We start from the raw sequence: 10,293 nt of genomic DNA, 5'->3' as shown, positions 1-10,293 counted from the left end.
GAAGAGAGGGTGAAGAGAGGTGGAGGAGAGAGTGGGAGGGGAGGTGCAGGGAGAGGAGGGAGGGAGAGGAGGGCAGTGGGGGGGGGGATAGTTAGGGGCAGGGGGGGTAGAGGGAGGGAGTGACTAAGGGTAGGGGAAAGGAGAGGGAGGGTGAAGAGGAGGAGTGCTGGGGGTGAGGGGAAATGAGCCGCGCCTGCGCAGTTGGGGGCTGTGGGTGAGTGGTGGAATGTGCGTTGGGAAATGGGTTGCGTTGGCGGATCAGGCCTCCTGTGTGACAGACCCAACGGGTTTCACTTGGTCTAGTCTTTCCCTAAAGTTCAGACCCACTGGTCCTGGCAACATCCTCCTAAATCATTGCATTCTTTCCAGCTTAATGGTATCCCTTCCTTCTGCAAGATGATAAAAACTGAGTAACATAGAAACATAGAAAATAGGTGCAGGAGTAGGCCATTCGGTCCTTCGAGCCTGCACCGTCATTCAATATGATCATGGCTGACCATCCAACTCCGTATCCCGTACCTGCCTTCTCTCCATACCCCATGATCCATTTAGCCACAAGGGCCACATCTAACTCCCTCTGAAATATAGCCAATGAACTGGCCTCAACCACCTTCTGTGGCAGAGTTCCAGAGATTCACCACTCTCTGGGTGAAAAAAGTTTTTCTCATCTGGGTCGTAAAGGATTTCCCCTCTATCCTTAAGCTGTGACCCCTTGTCCTGGACTTCCTCAACATTGGGAACAATCTTCCTGCATCTAGCCTGTCCAACCCCTTAAGAATTTTGTACGTTTCTATAAGATCCCCCCTCAATCTCCTAAATTCTAGCGAGTACAAGCCAATTCTATCCAGTCTTTCTTCATATGAAAGTCCTGACATCCCAGGAATCAGTCTGGTGAACCTTCTCTGCACTCCCTCTATGGTAATAATGTCCTTCCTCAGATTTGGAGACCAAAACTGTATGCAATACTCCAGCTGTGGTCTCACCAAGGCCATGTACAACTGCAGTAGAACCTCCCTGCTCCTATACTCAAATCCTTTTGCTATGAATGCTAACATATCATTTGCTTTCTTCACTGCCTGCTGCACCTGCATGCCTACTTTTAATGACTGGTGTACCATGACACACAGGTCTCGTTGCATCTCCCCTTTTCCTAATCGGCCACCATTTAGATAATAGTCTGCTTTCCTGTTTTTGCCACCAAAGTGGATAACCTCACCTTTATCCACTATATACTGCATCTGCCATGCATTTGCCCACTCAGCCAGCCTATCCAAGTCACCTTGCAGCCTCCTAGATTACACCTCACAGCTAACACTGCCCCCAGCTTAGTGTCATCTGAAAACTTGGGTTGCATTCAATTCCCTCGTCCAAATTATTAATCCATATTACTAAACTCTGATCTTGACCCCTTTTGGCCCACTGTGCTGCAATTTCCGACAGAACGCCGCCACCTACGTCCGTCATTTTTGGCCAGCTCGCTCAGAGCCCCCCTCTGCCTTACGGGTGCGGAGGATTTTTCCCATCGATGACAAATCAGAGAGATATTAATGTTTTTTTTTAATTCACCATTCTCTCTGCTGCCCCAGCTGGAGGTAGGGGAGGGACTATAAAACCAGGAAGTGGTGTGCCTCACCCAGTCTCTGGAAGATGGATGAAGCCAAGGGTCACGTCTCTCAGCTCTGAATAAGACTGAATAAATGTCTACACAACTGTGAGAATGTGGTTTGAAAATGTGGTTTGAAGTAAAAAGGCACTGCCTGAAATGGTTGTTTGGGTGCTTTGGCTTGAAGCTGAAAGGCATTACTTATGGCAAATGGTGGCTTGGGTGCTTTGACTTGAAGTTGAAAGGCACTACTTATTGCAAATGGTGGCTTGGGAACTTTGGTTTAAAGTTGAAAGGCACTACTTACTGCAAATGGTGGCGGTGTGTTGGCTTGAAGTTGAAAGGCACTACTTACTGCAAATGGTGGCTTGGGAGCTTTGGCTTGAAGTTGAAAGGCACTACTTACTGCAAATGGTGACTTGGGTGTTTTGCTTGAAGTTGAAAGGCACTACTTACTGCACATGGTGGCTTGGGTGCTTTGGCTTGAAGTTGAAAGGCACTACTTACTGCAAATGGTGGCTTGGGTTCTTTGCTTGAAATTGAAAGGCACTATCCTACTGCAAATGGTCGCTTGGGTGCTTTAGCATGAAGTTGAAAGGCACTACTTACTGCAAATGGTGGCTTGGATGCTTTGGCTTGAAGTTGAAATGCACTATTTACTGCAAATGGTGGCTTGGGAGCTTTGGCTTGAAGTTTAAAATGTTTACCATTCTCTCTGCTGCCCCTGCTGGAGGTAGGGGGAGGGACTATAAAACCAGGAAGTGGTGTGCCTCACCCAGTCTCTGGAAGATGGATGAAGCCAAAGGTCATGTCTCTCTGAGCTCTGAATAACACTGAACAAATGTCTACACAAATGTGAGTACCCTTAATGTGGTTTGAAAATGAAAATATGGTTTGTTTGAAGTAAAACGGCACTGCCTGAAATAACCATATAATAACCATATAACAATTACAGCACGGAAACAGGCCATCTCGACCCCTCTAGTCCGTGCCGAACACATAATCTCCCCTAGTCCCATATACCTGCGCTCAGACCATAACCCTCCATTCCTTTCCCATCCATATAACTATCCAATTTATTTTTAAATGATAAAAACGAACCTGCCTCCACCACCTTCACTGGAAGCTCATTCCACACAGCTACCACTCTCTGAGTAAAGAAGTTCCCTCTCATGTTACCCCTAAACTTCAGTCCCTTAATTCTCAAGTCATGTCCCCTTGTTTGAATCTTCCCTACTCTCAGTGGGAAAAGCTTTTCCACGTCAACTCTGTCTATCCCTCTCATCATTTTAAAAACCTCTATCAAGTCCCCCCTTAACCTTCTGCGCTCCAAAGAATAAAGCCCTAACTTGTTCTTGGTTGTTTGGGTGCTTGGGCTTGAAGTTGAAAGGCACTGCTCACTGCAAATGGTGGCTTGGGTACTCTGACATGAAGTTGAAAGGCACTACTTACTGCAAATGGTGGCTTGGGAGCTTTGGTTTAAAGTTGAAAGGCACTACTTACTGCAAATGGTGGCTTGGGAACTTTGGCTTGAAGTTGAAAGGCATGAGTTACTGCTAATGGTGGCTTGGCTGCTTTGGTTTGAAGTTCAAAGGTACTACTTACTGCAAATGGTGGCTTGTGTGCTTTGGCTTGAAGTTGAAAGGCACTACTTACAGCAAATGGTGGCATGGAGTTGAAAGGCACTACTTACTGCAAATGGTGGCTTGGGTGATATCGCTTGAAGTTGATAGGCACTACTTAATGCAAGTGGCGGCTTGGGTGCTTTGGCTTGAAGTCAAAAGGCACTACTGGAGCGCTGGAGCGGAGTGGAGTGGAGCGGGCGACGCCTTGCCTGGGTCGCTACGCTGGAGCGACGTGCCGGAGCTCTGGCGAGCTGGACCGCCGAGAGCAACATCTCCGGGCTGCGGGTCTGCGGAGCGGAGAGGCGGCGTGCGGAGAGGCGGCAGTGCAGAGAGCCGGCAGTGCGGAGAGGCGGCGCCGACTTTCATCGGGAGCCTGGGAGCTCCAAAACGGCGCGGCCTTGTCGGCTTCGGCAGCCGCAGTCTCCAACCAGGAAGCGGCCGTTCCAGGTGGCCCAGCCGCCGAAAGGACTCTCCCGACGCCGGGGCAAGATCACCCGGTGAGAACGGCCAGGGACATCGGGCCTCCGTAGAGGCAATTGCGGTGGCCTCAATAGGCCTGACTTTGGGGTGAACATCGGGTGGGGACTGGACATTGTGCCTTCCCCCACAGTGGTATCCACTGTGGGGGGATGATTTTTTTGTCTAATTGTAGTCCTGTAGGTCTGTGTCCAAGATGGCTGCCGTGAAGAGAGAGTGGACGCTGGCGCGCTTTGGCTGCCGCTGCTCTCTCTTCACACTGTGTTTTTGATTTTCTGTTTTTGGATTGAATTCTGTTTTTAATTTGTGTCTCTGTGATGTATTTTTTACTTGTTCTATTCCGATTATATGTTTTTATTCCGATTACTATGTAAGGTGTCCTTGAGATGTCTGAAAGGCGCCCATTAAATAAAATTTATTATTATTATTATTACTGCAAATGCACTTACTTCCTGTTTGCACTGTATATTGATTTTAGTTAAAACGCTACCACTTACGGCTGTGATTTTTGGCCATCTTACTCAGTCCCCCCTCCGCTGAGCAGGTGCAGAGAATTCTTCCCATCAATGAAAATTAAAAGTGTTATTAGTGTTTAAACAATGTTGAGAATCTCTATCCTGTCAATCACGCCTTGAAAGCCACACCTTTTCTGGTGGGAGAGGGAGATGTTATAAAACCAGGGAGTGTGGGTGTGGCTCAGTCTCTGCATGATGGGGAAGGGAGAGGTCATGACTCTGAGCTGTGATCAACTGAACACACTGAATGTCTACTGAACTGTGAGTTTGGTGTTTTATGTGGCTTTATGGTGGTTTCACCCTGCATGAAATGGTATGAAGCTGCGTTTGTATTTGGTGGCCTTGGACCCTGCTTGAAGTGAAATGAAACTGCACTTGAATTTTGCAGCCTTGCAACCTGCTTGAAGTGGTATGAAACTGCACTTGAATTTGGTGGCCTTGGATCCAGCTTGAAGTGGTATGAAACTGCACTTGAATTCGGTGGTCTTGCACCCTGCTTGAAGTGGTTGGAAACTGCACTTGAATTCGGTGGTCTTGCACCCTGCTTGAAGTGGTTGGAAACTGCACTTAAATTTGGTGGCCTTGCACCCTGCTCATAGTGGTAAGAAACTGCACTTGAATTTGGTGGCCTTGCACCCTGCTTGAAATAGTAGGAACATGGATTTGAATTTGGTGGCCTTGCACCCTGCTTTAAATGGAATTTCAAGGAATAGTCATGAGTCAACTGCCAGCCCACCAGCTGTGAGTAAGCTGCCAGCAAATTTTAGGCTTGAGGGACTGAGCTGCCACCCCAAGAACCCATATCAGCACTCCAGAAAGCCCCCCACTGGCCACCCATATTGGAATTGGTGGAGAGGTGGAATATTGCGTCGGGGGACCAACCCTCCCATATGAACATGGGACCCAACGGGTCCCACTTAGTCTAGTATATATTATAAATAGCTGGTGTCCCAGCACTGAGCATTGCGGTAGCCCTCTAGTCACTGCCTGCCATTCTGAAAAGGACCCGTTTACTCCTACTCTTTGCTTCCTGTTTGCCAGTCAGTTCTCTCCACATCAATACTGAACCCCCAATACCGTGTGCTTTAAGTTTGTATACTAATCTCTTATGTGGGACCTTGTCGAAAGCCTTCTGAAAGTCCAGATATAACACATCCACTGGATCTCCCCTATCCACTCTACTAGTTACATCCTCGAAAAATTCTATAAGATTCGTCAGACATGATTTACCTTTCATAAATCCATGCTGACTTTGTCCAATGATTTCACCACTTTTCAAATATGCTGCTATCCCTTCTTTAATAACTGACTCTAGCAGTTTCCCCACTACCGATGTTAGACTAACTGATCTGTAATCCCCCGTTTTTTCTCTCCCTCCCTTTCTAAAAAGTGGGGTTACATTAGCTACCCTCCAATCGTCAGGAACTACTCCAGAATTTAAAGAGTTTTGAAAAATTATCACTAATGCATCCACTATTTCTGGAGCTACTTCCTTAAGTACTCTGGAATGCAGCCTATCTGGCCCTGGGGATTTATTGACCTTTAAGTCATTCAATTTACCTAACACCAGTTCCCGGCTCACCTGGATTTCACTCAGTTCCTCCATCTCCTTTGACCTGCGGTCCCATGCTATTTCCGGCAGATTATTTATGTCGTCCTTAGTGAAGACAGAACCAAAGTAGTTATTCAATTGATCCACCATGTCCTTGTTCCCCATGATCAATTCACCTGTTTCTGATGCAAGGGACCTACATTTGTTTTAACTAATCTCTTTCTCTTCACATATCTATAACAACTTTTGCAGTTAGTTTTAATGTTCCCTGCCAGTTTTCTTTCATAATCTATTTTCCCTTTCCTAATTAAGCCCTTCGTCCTCCTCTGCTGGTCTCTGAATTTCTCCCAGTCCTCTGGTCGGCTGCTTTTTCTGGCTTTTTCTGGCTTCATCTTTTGTTTTGATACTATCCCTGATTTCCCTTGTTATCCACGGATGCACTACCTTGCCTGATTTATTCTTTTGCCAAACTGGGATGAACAATTTTTGTAGTTCATCCATGCAGTCTTTAAATGCCTTCCATTGCATATCCAACATCAACCCTTTAAGAATTAATCGCCAGTCAATCTTGGCCAATTCACATCTCATACCCTCAAAGTTACCTTTCTTTAAGTTCAGAACCATTGTTTCTGAATTAACCATGTCACTCTCCATCCTAATGAAGAACTGAACCATATTATGGTCACTCTTGCCCAAGGGGCCACGCACAACAAGACTGTTAACTAACCCTTCCTCATTACTCAATACCCAGTCTAGAATAGCCTGCTCTCTCGTTGGTTCCTCTACATGTTGGTTTAGATAACTATCCCGCATACATTCCAAGAAATCCTCTTCCTCAGCACCCCTGCCAATTTGATTCACCCAATCTATATGTAGATTGAAGTCACCCATTATAACTGTTTTGCCTTTGTCGCGCGCATTTCTAATTTCCTGTTTGATACCATCTCCAACTTCACTACTGCTGTTAGGTGGCCTGTACACAACACCCACCCAGAAACCTGAATCCCTGCCTTCAGCCACGCATTTATCCTCCACCTTGCTCCATTCCTATTCTCACTGTCGCGTGGTACAGGCAGTATTCCCGAGATTGTTACCTTTGCGGTCCTTCTTTTTAACTCTCCTCCTAACTCCCTAAATTCTCCTTTTAGGACCTCTTCCCTTTTTCTACCTATGTCATTGGTACCTATATGTACCACGACCTCAGGCTCCTCTCCCTTCCATTTCAGGATATCTTGGACACGTTCAAACACATCCCAGACCCTGGCACCAGGAAGGCAAACTACCATCCGTGTCTCCCGACTGCGTCCACAGAATCGCCTGTCTGACCACCTAACTATAGAGTCCCCTATTACTAATGCCCTCCTCTTCTTTTCCATACCCTTCTGAGCAACAGGACCGGTCTCTGTACTGGAGGCCCGGCCACTGTTGCTACCCCCAGGTAGGCAGTCCCCCCCAACAGTACTCAAACAGGAGTACTTATTGTCAAGGTGTACCGTCACCGGGGTACTCTCTAGTCCTTGCCTGTGTCCCTTGTCCCTCCTAACCGTGACCCACTTGTCTGCCTCCTGTGGTCTTGCAGTGACCACCTCTCTGTAACTCCTCTCTATGACTTCCTCGCTCTACCTGACCAGACGGAGATCATCAAGCTGCTGCTCCAGGTTCCTAATACGGTCCCTTAGGAGCTCCGTCTCGATGCACCTGGCGCAGATGTGGACGTCTGGAAGGCTATCAGATTCCTTGACCTCCCACATCTGACATCCAGAACAGTAAACTGCCCTGGTACTCATACTCCCCTCTTACCTAGGGTTCAATACAATACAAAGTACAGTACAATACAATACAATACAATACAATCAGCAAGGATCGACTCCCAATCAGCTGCTCCCTCTTGTCTGTTACTGTAGACGGTAGTTGTCTTACATAACTGAGTAGATCCATAGTGGAGTTTTGAGATACAGCGTGGAAACTAACGCTTCTGCCTCATCGACTCGCTACACACTAGGGACAATTTACAGTTTACAGTTTGGCACGTGTCCCGGGTTATAATGAAAAGCTTTTGTTGTGTGCTAACCTGTCAGCGGAAATACTACACATGATTACAATCGAGCCATTCACAGTAAAGTACAATCAAATCCACATGTCATTGGGATGTGGAAGGAAACAGGAACACCCGTGAGAAAACCCATGCGGTCACACGGAGAACGCACCAACTCCACACAGTCAGCCCCCGAGGTCAGGTTCGAACCCGGGTCAGTGGCGCTGTGAAGCAGCAACTCTATCCACTGTGCCGCCCCTAAATGTGGTCCATTGGAGTGGAGGAATCTCACAGGCGGTTCCTGAAAGCACATCCAGAAGATGCCTCCTCTGTCATCAATCACTACAAGCATGACGGAGCAGCCGCCCGTGTGGACCGTTGGCGCAGATCCACCAGGAGCAGCCCATCGCAGATTCCAACTCAGCGCCAAGCCGCTGGCGTCAAGGGGAACGGCGCCGCCGACTGCAATGGGGCGGGGGGGGGGGGGGGGAGAGAACAACTTGGGAACTGGGGAAGGGGAACTGCTGTCGCATCGAGTCCACGCAGACCAGTGATAACCCGTACACACTAGTTCTATGCTGTCCCACTTTCTCATCCACTCCTACACAACAGAGGACATTTACAAAGGAGAAATAAGCTACAAACCCGCACGTCTTTGGGATGTATGAAGAAACCCTCCCGGTCACAAGGAGAACGTTTAAGCTCCACACACAAACAGCACCCGAGGTCAGGATCAAACTTGGGTCCCTGGCGCTGTGAGGCAGCAGCTATACCAGATGAGCCATTGTGCCGTCCTTGATGGGCCGAATGGCCTGTTTGCCTGCTGTATTTCTCAACTAAACTCATGTTCTAAGTGAATTGCACGGGGTGCAGGTCGCGGTCGCAGCGTAGATTCAACTGCAAAAAAACAAGACTTACTGCATATAAGTGCCGTAGAAGAGATACGTGTCGGGACGAATGAATGAAGACACCAAGTGCTGGAGTAACTCAGCGGCTCGGGCAGCATGTCTGGAGAATGTGGAGAGGTGATGTTTCGTGTTGGGTCCTATATTCATGTTCTCTATCGATGCTGCCTGACCCGCTGAGTTACTCCAGCACTTTGTGCCTCTTTTCTTGTAAACCAGCATCTTCAGTTCCTCGTTTCCACAAATGTACGAAGAGTTGTTTCACTGAATTACTGTCCAATCTGTGGTCGATCTGACGCACAGCACCGCAGAAAAACTGGCAGCGGTTGTGAATTCTGCAGAATGACCAGCGGCTCCGTGTGATCCGTGTCTCGGCACTTCCTTCACCAAAATGTCATCGTTTACACAACTCATCTACACACTCTGCCTCTTTCTCCCAGGCAAGTCATTCGTGTTCACCTTTACTAACCTGTTCACGTTGTCTTCCTATAACTTGTTTCTTTCCATCCCTTTTGCATTAATGTTTGTTGTTTTTTTGCCGTCTTTTAGAAACTTCTTGTGTAATTTATGTTCAATTTGTTTTTGCATATGTGTCTGTTTCAGTGTATGTGCATGCGATGCTGTTGCAAGCAAGATTTTAATTTAGACACAAAAGCAGAAATTGCAAATGTAGTTACAATAAGAATAAAGGGGAGACCATTACAGACTGAGGTGAGAAACAGCGTTTTCAACCAGAGAGTTGTGAATTTGTGGAATTCCCTGCCACAGAGGGCAGTGGAGGCCAAATCTGGATGGATTTAAGAGACTTAGACAGAGCTCTAGGGGCTAGTGGAATCAAGGGATATGGGGAGAAGGCAGGCACGGGGTTATTGATTGGGGATGATCAGCCATGATCACAATGAATGGCCGTGCTGGCTCGAAGGGCCGAATGGCCTCCTCCTGCACCTATTTTCTATGTTTCTATGTCAGAAACTTATCAAGACTAAATTTAAGCGAAGGGTTCAGAAACCGAAACGTCACCCGTCATTTTTCTCCAGAGATGCTGCTTGACCCGCTGAGTTACTCCTCTACCTTGTGTCTATCTTAAATATAAGCGACACAAGGAACTGTACATTAATGTAAGTTTACATGAGGACGTTAACGCAAATAAATGTAAGAGACACAAGAAGTGCAGATGCTGGAATCTTGAACAAAATACAGTGCTGGAGTAACTCAGCGGGTCAGGCAGCATCTCTGGAGAACATGGACAGATGACATTTCGCGTCGCGACGTTTCTTCAAATATGTTCCACCTGAGATTCTGCCAGCGCCGCTGAGTTTCTCCAGCACTTTGTGTGTGTCTTCGATATAGATCAGCATCTGCAGTTCCTTCCTACACAAGTGGTTACAGGTGAGAAAGGGGGGGGGGGGGGGTTAATTGTGCCTGGACCTCACTGTCCTTGTGCCCACGATAGTAAGCTCGAGTTACTCGGAAGACGTCATTAACTATGTTCACTTTCCGTGCCAGGGTCCGCTGTCGGTGTGAGGGTGAACCAGTCTCCCGCTGATCTGACGCTTCTCCGAGGGCAGACAGCTATGTTCA

At 47.4% G+C, this 10,293-nt stretch overlaps 1 protein-coding gene across 4 annotated transcripts in view; it reads left to right on the top strand.

Annotated features, from left to right (window-relative positions):
* vtcn1 (V-set domain containing T cell activation inhibitor 1) overlaps positions 1 to 10,293 on the top strand; it is a 390,797-nt gene that overhangs the window by 87,567 nt on the left and 292,937 nt on the right. The window lies entirely within an intron of this gene.

This window comes from Amblyraja radiata, chromosome 14, assembly GCF_010909765.2.
Source record: "Amblyraja radiata isolate CabotCenter1 chromosome 14, sAmbRad1.1.pri, whole genome shotgun sequence".
Classification (NCBI taxonomy): Eukaryota; Metazoa; Chordata; class Chondrichthyes; order Rajiformes; family Rajidae; genus Amblyraja; species Amblyraja radiata.
The sequence above is the reverse complement of the archived record's forward strand: the minus strand, read 5'-3'. Positions and strand labels throughout refer to the sequence as shown.